General features: G+C 47.5%; 1 pseudogene; it reads left to right on the top strand.

The window, feature by feature from the left end:
* Positions 1–24,641, top strand: part of LOC147731677 (uncharacterized) — a 94,504-nt pseudogene that overhangs the window by 49,956 nt on the left and 19,907 nt on the right.

Below are 24,641 nucleotides of genomic sequence, written 5' to 3'. Positions count from 1 at the left end.
CGTGTGGGAGGGGTTAGGTGGTCATAACAGAGGGGGCAGAAAGTGTAACTGGCAAGCACTTCTCATCAAACCTGAGCTCTGCTATGTGGTGCAAGTGGAGGGGCTGACCTTCCTCTGCAGCACTGAGTGTAATGACTACATGACTCTTACCCTGAGGAAGGGGAAATAAATGGAGAAATAAAGATAGAGCACCAACGAGTGCGAGACACAGACTGATGAGAGAGAGAGAAAGAACAACAGAGATGGACATGATAAGTGTGAAGGGTTTCACCGCTAGTCAGTCACCTTTGGAGGTTATGAGTGAAGGCCCCTGCCTCCAGTGTATTTTCTGTACGATCCGTCCTTGGCGTAGTCGCATCTCTCAGCACCTGTTCTCTCTCTGCTGCTCGGAGCAGCAGAATACTTTGTTTTTTGGATATCTCACTGAAGGATAAGTGGGGAGTGAGATAAGAGCTGTGAGGACACCAGCTGGTGTGAGATTCCCTAATGAATTCTGAATGTCACCGCTATATTTGTTGCTGTTCTGAACGACATCTGATCTTCCACACACCTGAAGGTGTAAACACAAACTCTTCATGTGCACCACTAAACCTTGAGTCCAGAGCCTCAAATGAAAAGTGTTGATCTTCTTTGCAGACAGCCCTGATGCTAACATCAATCTTTCCCTTTCCTCCCCTATGTGTTCTCATCGCCCCCACCGCCTAGCGCTATGTTTCCATCTTAAAATAATGCTAGTTCTCCAAATTACCCATGGATTGTAACAACTCCGAAGTCAGTATACTAAATTGCCTGTCAGGTCTTTAAAAACTTAGCATAATTCTGGCATTTAATAAAGGGATCTATGAATAAATTGGAATTGAGCCTGATGTTCTAATGAAATGTATTTGAACGTGTCTGCGCTTAGATCAATGAATCAAGAGAAAACGTGACTATTTCCATATTATGTCATGAGACTTGCTGCAAGCTATCCATACATCACCTTTCTCAAAGTACCACTAGGCCTGGAGCCAGAGGCGGGTTGTTTCCTGCTGCTCGCACATCATCATCCATCAAGAATTACTCTATTCCTCCGTTATTGTACTCCAGTATTATATAAACAACACTTCATTTATTGACCCCCACATAAATAACTAAGGGCCCGATGTAGGTAATCCTCATTTACCGACTCTAAAATACCGAATTTTACCGATTCGGTATTCTAGATTCGGTAAATGAGATGTAGCTAAAAATTCGGTATTTTTTACCGAATCAGTAGGATTCAGTAATTACCGATTCGGTAATTGCCATTGATTCCTATGGGCCTTGAGGCCCATAGGAATCAATGTCAATTACCGAATCGGTAAATACCGATTCAGTAAAAATACAGAATTGTCAAGGGGAACAGGGTGTCACTTTGACACCCTGTTGCACCCCTGATTTTGGCTTGTGTGCCATGTGGCACACATGTTATGTTATGTTATGTTATAATATTGGTAGAGCGCAACAGCTGCCCCAGCAAAGAGGCGTCCCGGCGCTAAGGAACCACAGACACTATACTGAGGAAGAAAGGAGTGGGATAGACAGGAGTCCTAAGGAGAGGGGAACAGGTGGGTCCTGATGGCCTTAATTTAACATTAGTGCACGTTTACCCCCGGCGCTGTGCTCTGCCCTCCCCTCCGCTGCCATTTTGTTTATTTTAGCTTGTTGTTGTCCTCGTGAGCCCGCCCCGCCTCCCAGCCGAGCCGCCCTCGCCCCTCCCCCTTTCCACTTTCCAGTTATGACCTATGACCCAACGCGCAGCGGTCGCGCAGCGGTCGCGCCCCAGTCGCGCCGAAGGTGCACCAAAGGTAAGCCCGTCTACGCCCGTCCGCGCCTGGACCGCGCCCAGCGCGATACCTCCTGGTCATCGCATTGCCCACCCCTCCCGCATTACTTACAATGCCACCATCCTCCTAGCCCTGAACCCCGGCCATTCCCCCAACTGCGTCCAAGCCACTCCTGGACACACCCATGGACCCTTCTCCTGCAACTCCTGCAAGTGGTGGCCAGAGGCCCTTGGAAAAGCACCCACCCCGACGGATCACGCACGTAACCTGGGCGTCATCCTGGATTCCTCACTCTCGATGAACAGACAAGTCAACGCCGTTTCTTCATCTTGCTTCAACATTCTTCGCATGCTCAAAAAAACATTTCGCTGGATCCCCACCGAAACTAGAAAAACGGTCACCCACGCACTGGTCACGAGCCGCCTGGACTACGGAAACACCCTCTACGCCGGCACTACCGCAAAACTCCAGAAAAAACTCCAACGCATCCAGAACGCTTCAGCCAGGCTCATATTAGACATCCCGGTCACCTGAAAAACCTCCACTGGCTCCCCGTCAATAAGAGGATTACTTTACGCCTCCTAACCCACGCACACAAAGCACTCTACGAAATCGGACCCGAAAGCCTCAACACACGACTGTCCTTCTACACCCCCTCCCACCAGCTACGATCCTCCAACCAAGCCCTGGCCACTGTACCTCGCATCAACAAAACCACCATGGGAGGTAGATCCTTCTCCTACCTGACAGCTAAACCTGGCATTCAGAAAGCAACTCAAAACATGGATATTCGACAAGTAATTCCCCACCCTTCTTCAAGCGCCTTGAGACCCTCTGGGTATGTAGCGCGCTATATAAATCTATTGACTTGACTTGACTTGACATGCCTTAAGGGCATGTATGTGTGTCACATGGCACAGGTGTACATGCACAGATGTGCATGTACACAGGTATTCGTTATTTACCACCAAATAGTATTTGGTGGTAAATAACTAATCTGTAATGGCCTGTGGAACTGTTTAAAGTGCCACCTACATCTGGATTTACTGAATCTGTAAAATTAAGGCCACCTACATGTCAAAACCCAAATACCGGTCGGTAACAGCCGAAATCGGCCGTTACCGACCGGTATTTGGTGACCTACATCTGGTCCTAAAGTAGCTTCTTACAGCACATTACAGTATCAATTCAACACACAATGTCTCTAATATAAACAAACTAAATCCAATGGACCTTATAATGGGTTTGCTTGAGAGAGGGTGACAAATTATTAATCACCTGTCAATCTTTATAATTTTACAAGTGGGCCACACTGGGAGGGCTATAAGACGGAGGTCATCATTGGGTAGGGTCGGTCTGGGACAGAAAGTAGGTTGGGGCATCAAAATAAAGCCCCCCCCCCAAATAGGAAGTCAATGAGTAAAAAAGGGGGCCGCATTCTCAGATCACAAGTGTTTTGAACTAGTAAAGACAAGTATATGTGTTTTGTAAGATATGGGAGATTGCATGCCTTTTGTGCATGCCGCAGGCAATGTTTGTGGTAACATCAGGGAAATTAACAATAAAAACTGGCCAAACAATCCATGAAACAGGCCCAGAAGCAGGCAAAAAAATGGCCCACGCACCACTGGGGTAACATTAGCCCATGGAGCCCCTGCGAAACGGGGGTCCCCGAGCTCCAAGGGGCCCCCTCAGCCCATGGCAGGGGCGGGTGTGAGAGCTCCTAACTAGGTCCGGAGCTTGGAGGGCCGTTTCGTTATGCCAGCATCCACTGGTCTGCTAGGGCTGCACTTGCAGCACTACTTGATTGCCCCATATGTCACTCTGGCCCAGTCAGTGGCTCTCCACACCTCCAAGGTTTATTATCTTGGCCAGTAAATTGAAATCAGTGTTCACCTCACCCGTATACGTAATAGTCAAATGCGTGAATACACTAAATTTACAACTCTGGCAATTTATTTTTTGAGGATCGGTCTAAGGTTACATTGTGCTAGTGTGGAGGGGGAAGTGTGAGATACAACGCCTGGCTTTTAAAGCCTGAAGAATTGGCACATTTGGCAAAGAAACTGATCAAACTAACAAGAAATGGAAATCAGGCAACAGAGTTGTGAACCACAGAGGCAGAGGAGGAAAGGTGCCCAAGTGTAACCTGGCAAGGTGAGCATGCCCACCTCCCAAGTGAGAGGACAACATCCTGCACAGTTGTAGTTGGGTTGAATGTGTAAGAAACACTTTTAACCTTTTTCTAGGTCGAGCCTAAGGTCAGCGCGCAAGCGCTGTCCTGGTGAAGATCTGCTGTAGTTCAGTATGTGAGGGAAGCCCCTCCCACTCCACTGCCCATATCTTTTATTGGTTTGTGTCATTGTCCTTCGTAAATGCTGCCTTCGGATCCGTTTATAGGCTTGTTAGTCCCTCCTTATTACAGCCATTTTATCATTTGTATCCTTCCATAGCCACTGGCCCTTTACCTCGAGTGTTACACGGTACGTGTTATTTAGACTGTGAGCACTATTTTCTTTAATGAGGTTCTCCTACTGCCTTCTCTACTCCTCTCTCCCTCCCATTGGCCATGCCTTCTCACTCCCTCCCCCCACACACTCCCATTGTCCGTGCCTCTTCCACCCCTTCTCCTCCCTTTCCAGTCCGCACTCCAGTTGTTCCTGCCTTCTCCCTCCCTCCCCTGCCCGCTCTTCTGTTGTATGTGCCTTCTCCCCATCACTCCCATTATCCGTACCTCCCCCCATCCTCCCTCCCGTTGTTTGTGATGACTACCGTTTGAAATGCAATAGGTCTTGCGTAAATGCGAGTCCTATTGCATTGCATATGTTTGTTGATGAATGCCATACTCCGGGGACTACATTACATTATCTTGAAATGTTTGTTGGTTTGCCACACCTAAGCCCTGCTATCATCGCACCCGGGTTGGCTGGGATAGAGATTACTGTAAGCCGGACTCCTCCTGAGTTTTGGATTAAAAGTTGTTTACTTTGAAAATGTCTTGAGACTGGAAATATAACGAATATGTAGCCTCATTTTTATTGAAATGAAGACATCTCAACTCCGGTTCTTTGGTGAATTATTGCTCCACTGCAGGAACCTTTCATTCAGGGATGCTGTGCATTTTTAAAAAACATATTTATTTTACATCCTTGTACGATGCAATGTCAAACAGGCTGTGGAACTGCAAGTCTCTGACTTTTTTATCCAGTCATGTGTGCCTCTGCCATGTCTTCTTTCTGCCTTTTCGTAGGATGGCAGGCCCCTTAGGAGGTCCGAGGGCCGCCGGGTGGCCCATCCCTCGGGGGGGGGGGGGTTTACAGGGCGGCGCCACACTAAGGGGGCTGGGCGAAGGGTGGGGCTAACGGGGGGTTCTTAAGGGTGGCCACTCCTTTCGCGCTCTCTTTGCTGCTGCCCCCCTTCGTACCTAGACGTCCTCTGGCTGCTCCCCGCAGCAGCCCCGGATTTAGGTAGCGCCTCTCTCCGCCAGATGCTAGACCCCCTTTCTTCTCCTTCTCGGATCGTCGAGCGTCGGTTTGAGGTAAGCGGACACTTGCTGGCCTCCCCCTGGGCCCTGTCCTTGGGCAAAACCCAAGTTGTACGGGGCCCCGTGACCACAATCACGGGGGGGGGGGCAAAAGGTCCGTGTGCGGATTTTATGTTGTGTCGGGGGTAAAGGGGGCAGCAATATTGGAGGTGGGGTTTACCGAGCTGGCTAGGCCGCGGCCAGGCCGTGCGGGTCTCGGCCACGTGGGTAGGCCCTGGGCAGGATTGTGAATCACAGGCTTGGCATGCAGGAGGCCGCCGGTGCAACGCACTGCAGCCCTCGCGCAGCACGGGTAACGCCAAGTGTAAAATCGGAACTGTTTCCCAGTATAAACACAGTCAGGAATAGTTGGGGAGATGCGGGGCTCAACGAGCGGCAGATGTTAGGCCGCGGTCAGGCCGTGCAGGCTTCGGCCACGTGGGTAGGCCCTGGACAGAATTTTGAATCGCGCTTGGCATGCAGGAGGCCGCAGGTGCAACGCAATACAGCCCACGCACAGCAAAGTTAAACGGCAGCTAGGCGAAAGTCAAGGTGACAAAGTCGGCCTTTACGCTCATGTAGACCTTTAAACGGGTGAAGCCAGGTGTAAATCGCAACGTTTCCCCGTTTAACCTAGCCAGGAATTGCAGTGCCTCGCGTCTTACATCTCTGCTATGTGAGTCTAAAGGAATCACCCACAGAGAGGGCGCTGAGTCTGGCACGTGAAATTATTTCAACACGCCAGATGACTGCTTCTCACCAGGACATCTTATTTAGGACCCGACGCTGTTAGTTAACAAAGAGTTACCTTGTTTGAAACCCAGCGCTTTTATTTAAGAAAGTAGTTACCTTGTTTAAACCCGGCGCGGTTAGTGGCCAGGGTAGCGTGGCCGAGCGGTCTAAGGCGCTGGATTACGGCTCCAGTCTCTTTGTAGGCGCGGGTTCGGATCCCGCCGCTGCCAGCGGGTTGCATGAATAATCTAGTAACATTAAGTAGTAACATTAAGTTTTCATAAAGTAGTTGGGAGGGACTGCGTGCTCATACCTCAGGTTTGCTGAGGTGAAAGTGAATATTACAGAAACTTCAATTTGGTCGTCATCAATATTGCATACACCATGTGGAAGCCATCAGGATTTGCGATAACAATGTCACGGGTGGGAAAGCCAGGGCGGTGGGGGGCAAGAGGCCCAGCAGAGTGAGCCTCTTCCTTTACAACTACAGCGGGAGCGGCTGGTAGAAATGCCGAGTGGCTAAAATGCCGTGCGGGTCCCTGCAATCCCCCCCCCGCCGCCCCGCCCTTTCCTCCAACTAAAACTTTGTGCAATAATACGGGTAAACGGAGGTTGCCGGTGAAAGGTTCGACACCAGCCGGATCGCTAATTTGACTGGCTTTATAATCAGCTTGGCCACAAATAATTTATAGCGCAGACCCTGCACGGGGATAGCAGCCTCTGTGCGCGGGTGATTCCTACCCGCATCAATATAGTTTTCATAGCCGTTAACATTAAATTAGCTTGTGTTGGCTTATCGGTTAGGGCGCACATCCTCGAACTGGGTGAACTGGGTGCGGGTCTCAGCAATGTCACTAAAACATCCTGTGATCCTGGGCAAAGCACTTAATTTCTCATTCCGAGCAAAACTGAATGTGTGTTTTTAAGGTGAAAAGGCCTATCTTATTCCGGCCCGACTTTCAGGGAACAATTAAATCAAGTTCCTCCTCGAACTGGGTGGACTGGGTTTGAGTCTCGGTAATGTCACTAAACATCCTGTGAGTCTGGGCAAATCACTTAATTTCTCATTCCTAACAAAACTGAATGTGTGTTCTTAATCTGATAAGGGCCTATCTTAGACCGGCCCGACCTTCAGTGAGCAATTAAATCAAGTCAAATAAGGGGGCACAACATTTTTTGAAGGGCAACACTTGAATACAGTAGTGCTAGAAGGTATCTGCAATGTCACCATTGGGTGTGTGGTCTAGAGAGGCACGTCAATTTTAATACGTTTAAGTGCGATAAGGTCTGCCTTTCTCCACTGTGTGTGATGCCTATGACTGACGATATTAGTAGATGTGTAACGCATGTTCCTTGTTACAGGCAGGGGTGGGCAGGCTCCACGGGACCGCAAGAGCACGGTGCAAAGGCACAGTAAGAAGGTAAGCGCGAGACAGGGGGGGGCGGTGTGTTGGTCAGCTGTTTGGCTTAATGTTAAATACACAAGCCTCCGGGGGACCGGCGCACTGCCTTGTTCCTCTGCTTCCACCTCAGGACGGCTGAGACAGGCTAGGACGTATTTTGAAACGATGCTTTTGTCGCAGGAATAAAGGTGCAAGACGCAAAGTCGGTAGCGATCGCATCATCACTTGAAGACCGGTCGACGTTCATTAGGCATCGCAGCGCGCAAGGGCACTAAGTAAGTACACAAAGCGCAAGGTATCGGCGAAAGCAAAGGGGGGGGGGGAGAGGTCTCCCAAACCGGCCGTGTTTTCAGATGGCGCTAGGTCAGTTGGTCACCGTCCATTTTTCTTACAGGAGTGAGAGACCACGCAGGATGTCCGGACAATGATCGGCACCCGGGTCGGCAGCAGACGGGCAAGCGGCGGCCTTTTTACAGCTTGTCAAGACCAATGGCCTGGCTTGGGCCACCGATCTGCTCAATGCCAGCACCCCTGACTCGTGTGGTCATAACAACATTATAGCCATTGAGGAGGATGACATGGTGGGGGCAGGACACTCTTGTGCGTCAAAGAGGGTGCGGGTTATTACCACCAACAAAGAATTCCCAGCCCTGTCAAAAAAGAAGGGCGGGCCCAAAACGACAATTGCAATGGTACATGATGCACCCGGCCCCTCGGCCATGCATAACGCTGCGCAACGTACGGCGGAATACACCACAAAGAGCGATCTTGGTAAGATCATGCCCACCTTACACATGTTTATGACAGAAATGAAAGAAAGTGTAGCAAACATTGGTAGGGGGGGTGCCCCAGCGAACGTATGGGGCTCAGGCCCCAGCCCCCCCCGCACCTGCCCGGCCAAGCGCTGGGACCTCCCCTCCGGGGGCCCCGGCGGCACCGCTACCAGATCCCAATGTGGCACCTGCACCAAGGGTAACTGAGCCAATCTCCTCCCCTGCTCCAACACCCCTGGGTCCTGACGCCCCGGTACCATTACCCTTGGCACCTGAGGCACCTGAGTTACCTGCACACGGACCTCCAACGATACCTACCGCACCAAGTACGGTGCCAACCCTCCCGGTAGCCCCGATTCCTCCCTCGCGATCCCGTGCCAGCTCCCTCCACGGCGACGCCACCGAGCGAGGAGGAGGAGGAGGTGGTGCTGGATGCTCCCTTGCTGTCAGGGCTCTCTTCCCTGGCATGGGAGGTTCCACTCGTGGCGAAAGAACTCATCTGGAAGAGGGAGTTCATCGATATATTCTCGCTACTAATGTTAGGGCAACAAGGTACGGACGTGCGCAGGGCAGGGCAAAAGGAGGATGAAAAGAAAGTTAAGTTCCAACCATGGCCGGAGAAAAATATTGACAATTGGTTGAAGCTTTCGCCATACTATCTTCCATAATTATGGAAACATTTTCAGATCAAGGCCCCGCCTTGGTACAGTATGGCAGACTTATCCATACTGAAGCAAAGAAATGGGGGGGCGTAGGTTGGTTGAACTACGACAGGGAGTTCAGAAAGAAGATGTCCAGATCTCCCAAGATGTGTTGGGATCATAAAGAGGTGCAACTATGGATGGATCACATGGGGTCCAGAGCACTGCAGGGGGTTGCAACAGACAGCAAAGTGCAGGTCACACAGGCGGCAACAACAGTACCAAGGCAACCCGCCCTTTCGGGGGGGCCAGAGAAGGGGAGGCGGGAGGCCCCAGGCCGGGTCTTGCAGGTTATTCAACAGCGGGCATTGCCACTGGGGGAAGTCCTGCAAGTTCACACACACACATGCAGTAATTGTGGAGGGCAACACCAGGCAGGTTCATGTAGGACGCACAAAGGGCAGAAGCAGGGAGGAAATTATGGGGGGAGAGGTGGAGCTTGGCAGAATAAGTAGCACAAATGCGAGCCGCCGTCCCCCCCACTGCGCATCTCCCCCCCTTAACACACAGTGTGCCGCCTCTGCTGTAGGCAGCATTCCCTTAAGCCTGCATTCATTCCCTCCCCATGCAGCCATCCATCCAGGCGATAGCAGTGAAAGATCCCTCTGCTGAATTAATACCCAACAAAGTAGACGGGAGACTGCTCCTGGGGGGCTTTGCAGAAGGCTTTGTGATACCTTATATAGGAACCCCGCAGGCGCGAGATGCTGAAAATTAAAAGTCAGCTAAGGACAATCCAGAGGTGGTAAGAGCGAAAGTTGGGAAGGAATTGGAGTTGGGGAGAGTTGCTGGTCCCTTCTTGTCCTCTCAAATTTCATAGTCTCTCCCCTGGGTATAGTCCCCAAAAAGACCCTGGCGCATTCAGACTAATACACCACCTGTCATACCCCGAGGGCGAGTCGGTCAACGACAACTTGGAAGAAGGAGTGTGCTCAGTGTCCTACTGCTCATTTGACGTGGCCATGGATTTGGTTAAGAAGGGCAGGTAAAGGGGCATGGCTAGCCAAAGCGGATATAGAAACAGCCTTCCGCCTGCTGCCGGTGCACCCCAGCAGCCAGCACCTACTGGGGTTCAGGTTGGGGCAAGAATACTACTATGACAAATGCATGCCCATGGGATGCTCTATTTCATGCACGTTTTTTGAGGCATTCAGCACCTTCCTCCAGTGGGTACTGCAAGCAACAGAGGGAGTTGAAAGTTTGACTCACTATTTGGATGAATTCCTGTTTGTAGGAAGAGAGGACTCGCAAGATTGCGCGGATGCGTTAGCGAAATTCCAGAAGGTTACTGAGCACTTAGGAGTGCCCCTGGCTCCAGGGAAAACAGTTGGGCTAGCGCAAGTACTAGTCTTCCTGGGCGTAGAGATTGACACCAAGGCAGGGGAAGCCAGGCTCCCGGCGGACAAAGTCAGCGAACTGGCCTCGCAGATCCAAACAGTGTTGGGTCAAGAAAAGGTATCCTTGGAGGACATATAGAGTTTCATTGGCAGGTTAAATTTCGCCACCAAAGTGATCCCCGCGGGTAGGGCGTTTGCGCGTAGACTAGCCAGGGCAGCTGCCAAGATTAAGCGGAGACACCATGAGGTGAGGCTGAGCGTGGGTGTGAAGGAGGATTTGAAGATATGGGGGGAGTTTCTGCAACAGTTTAATGGTTCTGTAATCTGGAGAGAACCCTGGACTAGCAGCCAGGAACTGACGCTGTTTACTGACGCGTCAGACAGGGAAGGATTTGGCGCAATCCTGGATAGGGAGTGTTGCGCGGAGAAGTGGCCGAATTCTTGGAGGAAGAAAAGAATAACAGCGACATAACTGTCTTAGAGCTATTCCCAATTGTGGTGGCATTTCACCTCTGGCCGGCCATGTTAACTGCAAAAAGGGTGGTCCTGTGGTCCGACAATCTAGCCGTGGTCCAAGCAATTAATACCCAATCAGCCAGCTGCACGCTCGTACTAAGCTTGCTCAGGGAATTAGTGAAGGTATGCCTGTACAACAACGTAGAATGTAGAGCCAGACACATTCCAGGAGCGCAAAACACGGCCACTGATGCTCTTTCACGTTTTCATTGGCAGCGTTTGCGGGAGGCGTGGCCGAGAGCGAGGGAAGAGATGACACCTTTCCCGGCGCGACTTTGGCACCTGCTGCGGTGGTGCAGCGCATTAGAGAACTCGGCGAGCTGTCCCTGGCACCACAGACCATGAGGAGATATCAGGCAGCCGTGGATACGTTTTGTGGAATCATGGGCCCCTGGGAGCAAGCATCTTACCCCAGGGTGGACAGGGTGCAGGTTTTTATGATTTGGGCCACAGATGGGGGGAAGAGCCACTCTTGGATGGCAGGGCACCTATCAGCCACCGGGCACCAGGCCAGACTGCTCGGCCAGGACGATCCTACCGCCCTATTCACTACCAGGGCGACTTAAAAGGCTGGGCCAGAGTGGTGCCCAAGCAGCTTGACCAGAGGGCCCACATTGACTATGAGACTTTACAGAGGATGGTGGAGGCCCTCCCCTCGGCCGCCCAGTCCACCTACGAGGCAACACTCTTTACCGCCACTTTCTGCTTAGCATTCTTTGGGGCCTTTAGAATAGGTGAACTGGTTGCACGCTTTAAGACAGAAAGCAACTCCAGGGCACTACAGATGAGGGATGTGCGCCTGACAGCTGAATCAGTCGAAATATTCCTACAGTACTCAAAAACGGACCAGGCGGGCAGGGGGAGGGGCATCTCCCTGCATCGCCTGGGTAACAACAGCTATTGCCCGGTGGCCCTGCTGGCCGCCTTCCTGTCCTGCCGCCCACACATGGATGGGCTATTACTGATACACAAGGACGGCTCCCCGGTCACGAAGTATCAAGTGGAGCACGTAATGCAGGGTTGCCTGTTTCTAGCAGGTTACACTAGGGGGGGGGGGGCAAGTACAGCTCCCATTCATTCCGGATTGGGGCGGCCACCACTGCTTTTAGGGAGGGTCTGCTGGCAGAGGCAATCAAAAGAGTGGGCCGATGGGATTCCAATTGCTGCAAAATATATGTGAGACCAGTAAGTGCAATACGTCCTTCTGTCAAAAATTACGCGGAGAAAATTAGGTAGGGAGAGTAAGAGTGTACATATGCCATGGTTAGTGGCTTTTCTGATTATATAAGGTTTAAAGTTTGAAGTGTGAAGTGTTTGGCCACACTTTTTGTGGCTTTTCTGTCTGTTCAGTGGTGAAGTGTGAATAAACTAAGACTTGAAAAACAATGTGTTTTATTGCAGGAACGAATGTGTGGGTGTTGGTGCATTCCTATGTCGCAAGAATTGCAAGATGGGTGGAGGCAGTCACCTGGAAGCATGGTTTGGCATCACCAGGATAGCTTGGTTCGGTTTTCCGGGAATGCATTGGGCAGACTTCCTAGGAACGCTGCGCAGGACTCTGAGGGAGAGTAGCCTCCTGCCAAACATCGTAGTGGTACACCTTGGGGGGAATGACTTGGCAGCTGAAGGCGCTCCGACCAGCTGGGGAAAGTGTGAGTTAACTCTCCCTTGTTCAGAAGGCGGAGTGGGTGGACGATAGGTCCAACGGTGGGAGGAGTAGATCCTCCTCCCAGGTACAACACCGGGCTATTGTGGCAGGTGTTCTCTTTGACTAAAACTTCAGGTACCCTGCAACGAGGGGCTGCGGGGCGGACGGGATTGCCTGTAAGATAACCCACCTTTTATTTGTACAACAAATAAACCTGCAGCTTCTTTTTCCATATTCCTGGTGTCTGTGTGTTATTTGGGATTGGGGGCTGTGGACAGCGGCGTACCGATGGAGATACTAAGTGTGTTGGCCAGCTGTGACAACGGGGAACCTTTCCTCTCCCTTAGTCAGTTTCTCTTAGTACCCAGGGTGGACGCTTTGGCAGCAAGTCCTTGAACCACTCTAGCTGTGACCATGTCTGCATAATCGGCTCATTTTGTGGCATTACAGCAGCTGTTTGAACAATGGCATTATCTTTTCCAAATGTCATTGGCAGTAGTGAACGTTTGGGTGTTGTGCATATGGTATTAACATTTGGAAGAGGTGAGGATCGTAAAATTTAAGGGCAGATCTTTATAGACCGACAAGGTGTTGCAGCCTTTGTATATACATAGTGGCCCACAGCGCACTTTTTTCTTCTTTTTTTTAAATAATTCCCCTCCTATCCCCAAGCTCATCCACTCCAAGCCCAATTACCTCAAACAAGCACAGAGCGTGATTCTCACACGTAACTAGCGTATCTTCTCTGCAGTATTGGCTTTGTTTCTTGGTAGCGACTGCTTCTTAGACACTTGCTCTTCAGTTCCAAATATCTCTCTTAGTTTTGGAAGAGCTCTGTTGGCGCTGCTTGGCTTTTGTCTCTCTAGAAGTCTATTTATGTGAAAGATGAATAACCAAGGAGCAGCGCCCTGCCAATTAATGCGAAATGTATGATCGTGGTGGCTTTACTGTATAGACCAGTGCTTAATTTTGTTTAAGGAAAAAAAGTGGCACAGCTTTTGTGAGGAGGCCACTATAGCTTGCACCACACATTTCCCCTGCCAGAGCTGCCAATGATATTAACAATACAACTACTAACTATCACTCTTACAAGTGTGGCAATTCAGACTATTCCAGGCCCCCAAAGCTTTAAGAATGGCGTGTGTGGCAGGTCAGTCATTTTAATGTATATTGAATTTGACCATTCTTGTGGGCCTCCAAATTAGCCAGACTCTCCACCTAATGACAGACTGTCACAAGTGCTGGTGTTGACGATGAAGTGCAGGTGTGAGCACCGGAAACCACCAGCTCAAAATATGCACTTACACTGTGCCCATTTTCTCATTAAAGACTGGATCCACAAGTTCCTGGTATGTCGCGGTCTGTTCATAATGCATTTTCATAATACCATTTAGAATGTTTTACTTTCCCAGCAATATTAGGTTTCTAGCAACGGTTTTTCTATCTGCCAAATTTGGGTAGGTTTCTTTGGGCTGTCTCTTGGCTGCAAACTAGTAATGGAATGCAGCTGTTTGTTACCTCTGTCTTCGTCTAGTCAAAAGACTATTTTAACCACTCACTTGTTCCTGGGTCAGCAAATAAACTCTGTGAGTTGAACATCTGCTGCAGAGATGTGTACCAGCAGATGGTCTTTGATACAAGTATCACTGACTGCCTTTTATCGTTATGAGGTCCTGTGAAAATGTTTTTTGTACCCATAATAAAAACAGCATTGCGGCAGGAATCCTGACTTTCTGTTCAAGGATTTTTATCTATACATATATATAAACGAAAGTATGTCTGTGTGTCCTTTATGCATTACTACACCATTCATCCGATCGGCTTGAAACTTTGGGAAGTTGTTGAGTACACTCCCGCGAAGGTTTCTGGCAAAAAGAAAAAATGTGTTAAAAGTTGTTGAGTACACTCCTGCGAAGGTTGCTGCCAAAAAAAAAAAAAGAAAAATTTGTTAAATATCGGCCCCCTGGCCCCCCAGGGCCCTCATAATCTTTCCAATACTGATCATTTACAGTTTCCGGTGCGACTCGCTTTGCAATGACCATCAACAAAGCACAAGGACAATCGCTGCAAGTGTGTGGACTAGATTTGGAGAATCCGTGCTTCTCACATGGACAACTGTATGTGGCCAGCTCACGCGTCGGAAAACCTTCTGATTTATTTGTGTACGCACCAGACGAAAAAACAAAAAATACTGTGTATCCACAAGTACTCGAATATATAAACAGAATTAAAACAACACTTTAAAATGTTTTCCATATTAAAATGAATAAGTTTCAATGAAATTGACACAATGTAAATTAAATGTTATCATAACAAGTTTCCTTTATTTTCCTTTCTTCTGAGATCGCAGCAACGCACAACGGGTAAGCTAGATGGCTATATTTTCAAGCAAGGAAAAAAATAAACGATGACGTACAACAAATATAACTAGAATGCTCAGCAATGTAATTGTATAAATCTGTAGCATTCGAAACAGTTTAACCGCAAGGTTTTTTGCCATTGCTGGTTATGTATTCTGTTGTGAAGACAGGGGAGAGAAAGGGGTCCGGGAGTAAGGGGGAGATAAGCCATAGCAGTGAGGGTGGGTAGCAACAGCCATCTTCTTAGAGGATAGTTGTAGTAATACAAGAGCCCATTAAACTGTAAGAGTTCACTTAGGTTTCCTATTTAGTTTTAATCATTAATTGAGGTTGTTTAAGAAGTGGGCTACCAAGTGGTTGGACAGTTAATATGTGCATGATAATATGCCGTTTTAAAATGAATTCGAGAGGATTTGGAATTTTACAGGTCAAAATAGTTTGTCCTAAAGTTTGCATGATTTATGTGGGTTAAAGTTCTTGTTAAATACGGTTTTGTCTGCACCTTTGTTAAAGCAAGCCACGCCCAAATATTGCCCTGGAATCAAGCTAATCATGCATGTTCAACCTACGAAGTCATGGACCTGTCCTGAGCCCTCATAAGTGGACAGCTGGCTTCTGTCCTTGTACGGGTAAACCACATAAAGCTGTGGTGTCTGCATATTGTGTTTTTGGGACTGTTAATGTGACCAGACGTTTTACGAGTTACTGTGTATAGCCTACAGGCTCCTGTTGTGTAAATTCTGCTGTTATAACTATGCCTGAAACCTTGCGTTGGAAACCTGTGTGTATGTCAAGTGTGCATGTGTAGTATGAGTAGCACATGTGCAGTCGCAGGGCTCTGTGTGTTAGACTAAGTACCTAAATCAGTTGGACTCTTTTGAGATGCCCCTTTTCCTGCCTTGACATGGCACAAGATAGAGTCTGATGTCTGCTGCCACAGACACTCGAGGTTGAGCTGAATCCCCTTCCCCCAAACCACTCTTTCAGGTCATTATAGATTTCTCCAGTCCTGTACTTGTCACCGACAAATCTGTTTTTGGTCTAAGGCTAAAAACTTCAGTGGAGTTTAACTGGGGCTTCAACACCAGTTATCACATGAAAGTCCAGAACTGGAAGTGCTGTTTGTAATGACATGAAGGGAAATGGTCAACCTACTGGGCGTTTAGGGTCTGCATTAATGTGGCATGAGGTATATTCCAGATATATGTTAAAGTACTCTAAGGACTGCTGTGACCAGGGCTGGTGTTGGACAGTCTCCCAGAGTTGTGGAATCCTCTTCTGAATTCTACACTTCCTGCTGGTGAAGCTGAGGGAGTGAGAGGCCTATGTACAAGCCCCTATCGCCACAGGAAAGTCGCTTTTGGTGACGTTCTTGTGGCGATCGGGGCCTTGCCTTCTATACAAGGCAGCGTTAAGCTACTTAACGTGGCTTAACGCTGCCTTGTACATAAGGCCCTCTTTCACGCTATGTTTAGCATGATAGAGGCGTGCAGTGCGTGTTGTGGTGGGCGTTCCACCACAACACCCTTTGTATTTGACGCTGCCCCCTAAGCACAAGGGAGGCATACATAGGCGGCAGCGCAAAAATTATGACCAGGAAAATCCTACTCTTAAATTGGCAAAACGAGGAGAAATGCATTTTTCTCCTCGTTTTTGCTTTTTCCATGTGTGCTGCCTTGTACAGCACTCATGGAAAAAGCCAAATGCCATGGTATGAAACTTCATCTCTGCGTTATTTCAGATGTCTGTCATTCAAAGGCATAGATCCCACCCTTTCGTCATAAGTGAGAGTGGATGCTAGCATGTCTGAGCTACTGACTTTTTCTCGGCAATGGTAAGTGTTGCAAGCTAATGTTGTGTTATGCATATTGTGCTGAGACCCCTCGTCTCGCTAACCTCCCTCACTCTGACAAACCAGGCCCTTGCTGCAGATTGCTGGCCCCTTTAGAAGTCAAGCTTTTGTATTTGTTCCCAAGCAAAATTAATCCAAATAATGAGACGGGTTCTTGTTCACTTGTAAAGTTGATCTAAATATTCAAAGCAAGAAATATGTGCTTACAGTGCACAGTTTTCTGATGTATGACATTAAAACTGGCCGCGTCTTCATGTCCCTAAGTTAACAATGATGCGTAAAAAATGGATTGACTTGCAAACAGTGAATGTTAAGTGTTGGAAAGTGTATTATTTGTAGGGCTAAATGTATATCTGCTGCTGGCAATAAGGCCATTAACACAGTTTAGGGCTCAGAATAGGTTTTAGAACATTATTCCCAAACTCAACCCTTGGTAGCTTGGCTGTGAGCAGTCAGGCTTTACTTCAAAGGCAAGTAGGTAAAGCATTTAAAAATACCATTTCCGTACATAATTAAGACACAATGCACTAAATAAAATTCAACACCAATTTATAAAAGTAGAATATATGTTATCTTTAAAATGACACCAAAAAATTAAAATCCAATGTCAGGAACCAGAGAAATTCATTTTTTTAAATTTGGCATTTAGCACATAGAAACCTATAGCACCTTATCAGGACATCTGGTTGCGATAGACCTGGTCAAAGTTTCAGGCCGACCATTATGGAGGCCTGCACGGCTACCCCTCGCCGTAGGTCTCCGTCAAAGTTTTTACCTTCTGACTTACAAACTTTTCTGGAGCTTTTCTTCCCGGGGTTTCTCGAAGGTTTCAGCCAGTCTGAATTCGGTGAGGGTTCGCCAGATTGCCTTGCGGTGAGCTCTTGGTCAAACCTATGGAGGTCCGACCTCTGGAGCGTTCCAGTCGCACGAACAAATGATCCAGGCCGACTCGTGGTTGAAGGTAGGCGGCTTGGCTGTCACGGTTGCTCCTGGTCACCTTTTCTTCGTTCGAACTTAGAGACTTCTAGTTTAATTCAGTTTCCTCCTCCACTCCCTCATCAGTGACCAGTAACTTGGTCATATCTGCCCTGTCATGGTGGGATTTAAATCTATTCACATGCAGGACCCTATGAGGGTTCCTGGGGGTCCAAAGGTCAACCAAACAGGTAACCTCACCCTTCTTTTCTAAGATTGGATAGGGCCCACTCCACCTGTCATGGAGGTCCCTGGGAGCCACAGGCTCCAACACCCACATAATTTGTCCTGGAGTATACTTAGGCATGATAGCCTTCTGATCATATCAATGCTTGATAAGATCCTGACTGGCCTCCAGTCTCCTGCTTGCCTTGTACACATTCTCTGCCATTCTAGCTCTCAGGCCTAGCACATAGTCAAGCACATTGTCCTTTGCTTCTTTAAGAGGCTTCTCTAAAGAGACTCTCAGCAGGCACAATGCCCCTCTCACAAGGTGTCCAAGCAACAACTCAAAGAGACTGAAACTAACCCCTTTCTGTGGCACCTCCCTGTAGGCAAACAATAGGCATGGGAGGAGAACCTCCAATCTCTTCCTGAGTTTCTCTGACAACCCATTTATCATGCCCTTCAGGATTTTGTTGAATCTCTCAACCAGACCATTTGCTTGTGCGTTATAGGGAGTGGTGAAGTTGTAGTTGACACTACACTCATCCCACATAGTAGTCAGATATCTGGATAGAATGTGTGTGCCCCTATCTGACGCCACCTCTTTCGGAAAACCCACTCTGGTGAACACACAAAGCAGTGCTCTAACCACTGCAGGAGCATCAATGCTTCTAAGAGGGATTGCTTCAGGGTACCTAGTGGCATTGTCCACTACCACTAAGAAATAACTATTCCCATGATGCAGTATGTGAGTCCAGAGGACAAACAATGTCCATCCTGACTCTTTCAAAAGGAACCCCAACCACTGGTAGTGGCATTAGGGGAGCATTTGTCTTGTCCTCTACCTTGCCACTGGCCTGACAGGTGGCACAGGAACTGCAAAACACTTTACCTTTTTAGACATATGGGATCAGTAGAAATGGTTCACAAACTGGTTCCATGTCTTTGTCTGTCCCAAATGTCCTGTCATGGGGATATCATGACCCAAAGTCAGGAGGAACTTTCTGTACGTCTGGGGTATCACCAACCTCTTCGTGGACCCCTCCTTGAGGTTTCTGGCTTCAGTATGAAGCAGTCCATCTTCCCTGTAGGTTTTGTGAAACCCACTGTCATCCCCCTCCTTTTGCTCAGAGGCCATCAGCCTCAAGCTCTTAAGGGAGGGACAGTCTCACTGTCCCTTACTGACATCCTATTTGGAGGGTCAACCTGCTCCTTTCATTTCTGTCAAATATAGACAGCTCTGGCAGGGCTTAGAGGCCAGAGCCTCCCCAAAGGGTTAGTTTCTGCCTGCACCTCTGGAGTTCCCTGGGCTGGCTTGCAAGGACAATCGGAGTGCTGGGGGACGTTACAGTGTCTGTTGCTGTAACGTTCCCCAGCACTCCGATTGTCCACGACAGTCTTATCTTGGCTTTTGGTTTCCTGCCAATTTGGTATTCTTTTCAACTTATGAGATATTTGCAATGGGTCTCTTCATCTACTCGGATGAACCATAGGTTTTGTGGAGACTGTTATTGTACAAGTTTACCCCTAATCAAGTGGAGTGACTGATCTTACCTTTAGGCCTTCATGTGCTATTTAGAAGAATAACTACTACAAGATTTGCTCTGAGCATTATCGCAATATAATATGAGCGTACTTGACATCCTTATTGTGGGATGCGCCCTTTAGCCATCATTTGCTCATGGTCTCGATACAGACGGCTCCATTTTTGGATATAATATGTTATGTTATGTTATGTTAGAGATTTGGTAAAGCGCAACAGCTGCCCCAGCAAAGAGGCGTCCCGGTGCTGCTAGATCGGAAAGAACACACGCTCAAGGACAGTCAGGCAAATACGGGAGCCTATGGCAGTGAGAACAAGATGGTCTTGATGGCTTTACGAAAAGCCAGCAGATTCTCAATACCACGGATGTGGGCCGGCAAGGTGTTCCATAGTTTGGCTGCTAACAACCGAAAGGAGCGACCATCCATGCGACAAAGTTTGGTACGTGGAACCTCCACCAAGTATTGTCCCAAAGAGCGCAGGCTCCGGGGTGGCCTGTACCAGGTCAGCAATGGGCATAGTAGAACCGGTCTCCCGGTTTTAAGGATTTTAAAAGCCATGATAAGGGCTTTAAATTTAATCCGCGACGCAATCGGGAGCCAGTGTAGTCTTCCAATTGTTGATCTAGCAGAGAATCTGCGAGGGAGCCCAATCAAAGTTCTTGATGCCAGATTCTGGACTCGTTGAAGTCACAAAATCTCAGCTTTGTTCGCCCCTAGGAGCAGCACGCTAGCATAGTCCAGACGAGAGATGATCTTGGCTTGAACTATGAGCTGGCGAGCTGTTGGCTCAAAGTACTTCAGGATAGGTTTTAGGCCTCTTAGCAAGCCCACACAAGTAGCTGCCAGATGGAGAACAGCCTATTAGTAAAGAATTCTATAACTCATCAACCTATGGATGTATTTGACTTTACCAACATCTAGTGCCCTGAAGAAGTCCTGCACTAGGACGTAATGTGTCGGCTGTACTGTGTGTAGAGTCATAAAAATTTGACTCTATGTTTTACATACTGGAAAAGAAAATGGATTAAAAGAAAAAATCGAAGAACATCTTTTCTGGATATTGACTCTATAACTGTCCTTCTTCATTAAGTTCTGTTGTGTGGTGCACCTGTGATTGTGTTCTGAAGCACACACAACAATGTTTATGTATTCCATTTGCAATTGAAATTCTGTGGATATGTGTGTGAAGGGGGTACACAGATGTCAAAATATTTGCAAAGCAAAAGTATGAGAAATTTAAGTGCTTCAATTTGAGGAAGTGCAATGCATGTTTGGAGGTTGTGAAGTGACAGAGATGCAAGGAAGTGCATTCAGGGAAGAGTGAAAAGGGGATGCTGAAGAGAAAAGATAGGTGGTTGAAGATGTGATGATGGGCAACATATGCAGAAAAAAAGAGGATACATATCTAACATAAAGCACACATAACTGAAGGCCAAACTCCTTCCACAGGCCACAATGCTATTTAATTCAAAGACTCACAGTTTCAGAATTGAAACATTTGCAACGTTAATTATTTATAACAAATTGCTGTTACTCATTTATCTTAAACAGCTAACACCCATTGACAAAGCCAAATGTACTGACAGGCATTAGGTGTATGTCAGTTGTTGTGTCATTTATCTGGATACAATTACTTCTCAGAGAGAAACCAAAATGGGACTATGGGAAGATGGGACACTATGGTATTCACAGAAATGTATTTGACATGTTTCTTTATAGAGAGCCCCCACTTTTTTCTTCCCACTTAAAGACCTCTCTGCACATATTTCTATATGACTGGTGGCAGCCAGCAGCTGTGGGTGCTCGTCAAAGTCTGGTTAGAGCATATTTTTCCAGAATTAATGCTGTATGCAGTGCAAGACACTGGGCCAGCATACATTTAGAAGGGCTAAAGTTGTCATGCTGTACAATTTACACATTACACTAACTGTTGAACATTTTAATGCAGGAATATATGGGGCAGTTTTTAATGTGTTTAATATTTCAAGACTGTACGTTCCCACAGCATTATAAGCCTTGTTTTATCTCTACATTCATTTGCTTAAAAATTCACAATTTGCCAAACATTTTTTCATTCCTTTCTTGGGATAGGGACTCTCCCTGGACCCCAGATTTGTCCACTGAACTTGTTCACAAAGCACACTATTCAAAAATGATGCCCAACGTTTATGCCCCACCACTTTCAAATGTTACCAGGCGCCATTGGTCAGGCCTATCTCATAGGCAATGTGTAAAACATTTGTACAAAATAGAAAGGTTGAAGGTGCACTCCTTTATGAATCACACAGTTGTCAACTTGTGGGTGTTAAATGATTGGTGCTGCGGTACTACATCCACTGTCCAATCGGATGTATAGGTGATTGAGACAATAAATATAGCAGGAAGACCTGCTAGTACCATGCACTATTCACTGGGTTTTTTCAGAAACCTTATTTTTAAATCAAAATAAACAAAGCTAAACGAGTATATGAACTGACATTGTATTCAGTTTGTTCAAAAAATAACCAGTCCATGTCAAATAATAACATTCATGATACAGGAACAATATTACTGTACTTAGAAATGCATAACATTAATGACTCTTAATGATGAAAAGAACTCAATAGACAATATTAGGTAGTCCAAGAACATAGTAATACAACTCTTCAACTGTGTTTAGCGTGCTGCCCGATGCATTTTGGGACAGAAGAGTCCCTTCGTCAGGGAAAACCATAGCACGAAATTTAGTCAGCACATAATATGCGGACCGCTGTATATGATGCACGCTGCGAGTAGATCATGAAAATGTTCATAAAAAGAATCCTTCACACCAGAACCTGGACTTCTATTGGAATTCTCTAGGGCATATTATCAAGCCCCTCATTGCCACTTTAGCAGCAGTTTCCTGCCGCTAAAGTTGCCATAATGTTATTGCCGTTCTTGATAATATGGCACCAAAACTTTATTTCATCCCAACTGAAAGTTGTACTTGTTAGATGTTACAAGGCAGTTCCAATGATAATCTATGGGAGAGATAGTCCTTGCAATAGCAAAAAAACGAAATTAGTTGTATTTTACTATCAGGATATGTAAAATACAGCAAAATATGTCCTAACTACACTGCCAAAGGTAGCCACTGGGGCTACCTTTGGCCTACCTCAGGGGTGTCTTACATGTAATAAAAGGGAAGGTTTGGGCCTGTCCAGTGGGTGTACTTACCAGGTCGACACTGCAGTTTAAACCAGCACTTGCAGACACTGCTGTGGCAGTCCTGAGACATATTTGAAGGTCTACTCGTGTGGATGGCACAATCAGTGCTGCAGACCCACTAGTAGCATTTGATTTACAGACCCTGGGCTCACACAGTGCACTTTACTAGGGACTTGCCAGTAAATCAAATATGCCAATCTTAGATATACTAATCACTGATACAATTTAGACAGAGAGCATATGTACTTTAGTGCTGGCAAAGTGCTCAGAGTCCCAAAGCCAGCAAATACAGGTCAATAAAAATAGGAGGAAGAAGGCAATCAGTTTGGGGATAACCCTGCAAAAAGGGCCAGGTCCAACACATACGCTGATGATACCTAGATTATCTTGTGGTTAGAGAATGACCAAACCACCCTCACACACACACACACCCATGCACACACAGACACACACATACACATGCAGCATTGCCACAGACCATGAGCTACATTTGGAGTTTGTGTGTGTAGTAACAATTTAAATCAATGTAGAGAAGACAAAGGTCCAATATTTGGCAAAATGATCTCAGGCTAGACTACTACTCGCCACTTGAAATGGTCCCTAAAGGCCTTATTACGAGTTTGGTGATCCATGAACTGCTGTAGTCTGGAATATGTGATGTTACAGAACATACTAATACCAAGCATGCCATTACAACACGGGTATAACTACGCCAATACTTTGACAACGACCTACCATCACAACAAAAACTTTGACCACGAATGTGCCTTTTTCCACATAAGCAATTACAAAGCAAAGGCATGTGTGGTATATATATATATATGCTGGCGGTAGCCAGTAGGTAGTTATAGTTAGAACCTAGTTTCCATAGGAAAAGTGTTTTTTGATTTGTCAATAACTTTGGCGTCGTTTGACGAATCTTCGCAAAATTTTCAAAACTAATGTGGTGCTCCGGTCTGCTCCTGTCTTGAAAGTTTCTGGGTGATTTATCAAGAGAAGGCCAAGAAAAATGGGGGGTCCTAAAATGCGTTTTCCCGATGTTAATTACCATAGGAACTTTAGACAAAGCTACAGCCCGACTGCTGAAGGGAATTACATTAAATTTGTCAATAAGGTAGGTTTTTTTTCAGAAAGCGCCCGTTTTTTTAAATGGTGTAAATCTGTTTAGTAGTGCCTGAGAAAGTAGAAAAAGAAAAGTTTTGATATCTGAGCAACTCCTCCCGAGCACAAGCTGACTTCTGATTGTCGCCAACACTCCAAACCAGGAAGTGTTGGCAGCCATCTTGTGACTCAGTAACAGAGTCACAAGAAAAAAGGCGGAAAAAAAATTTAAAACATGAAAAGGGGGCAGAGTAGAAACACCCTCACCCCTAGGCCTGCTGAGGGGGTCGCACAGGGACCACCAGGGCCAAAAAAAGCATTTTGTTTTAAAAAACCACAGAATTCGCACTGGGTGCCCAAATCCTGACAAGAAAATTAAAAAAAGACAAAGCACGGGCTCCTGAGCTTCGTTATTGTTAAGCCCCCGGGTGGGCCAGGTCCTGGGGGTAATCCCAAATTATATGGCTGACTGCCAAATCCCCCAGGCAGTACATTTTAAAAGTCGAGGGTCCGTTATGGACCCCTGACCCAGGAGACCACCACCTATCACGAGCATTAAAAATTAAGGGAGGGGGCCGCGTGGCCCCCTCCTGAAGCCCTTGATGGCCCTGGGGACTGCCAACCCCCAGGGCTGGCTCCTGCAATGTCCTGGGGTACCCACCCCCAGGACATTGCCGTTTGCTATGGCAGGGTGGAAGCACGGCTCCTGCCCTGCCGTAGCAAACTCTGATATGCTTGATTGAAGCGAGAGCAGATAAACCTGCTCTTGCTTCAATCAAGCAAAGCAGGGTTGCTTTTGCACAAGGGGAGCTGCATGTTTGCAGCTCCCCTTGTGCAAAAGCAATGCCGACTCCTGCAGGAGGTGGGGAGCCAGCGGGAGCAGCCCCGGGGGATGGGGTCCCCGGGGGCCATAAATGGCCTGAGAAGGGGGCTCACGCGGCCCCCCCTCCCAAAAAACAAAAACAAAAAAAATGCTGGCCAGGCCCCGGGAGATGGGTCCCCGGGGCAATAATGGG

Source organism: Lissotriton vulgaris, chromosome 2_1, assembly GCF_964263255.1.
Source record: "Lissotriton vulgaris chromosome 2_1, aLisVul1.2, whole genome shotgun sequence".
Classification (NCBI taxonomy): domain Eukaryota; kingdom Metazoa; phylum Chordata; class Amphibia; order Caudata; family Salamandridae; genus Lissotriton; species Lissotriton vulgaris.
Note: the sequence above shows the minus strand (reverse complement) of the source record. Positions and strands in the feature narration are given on the sequence as shown.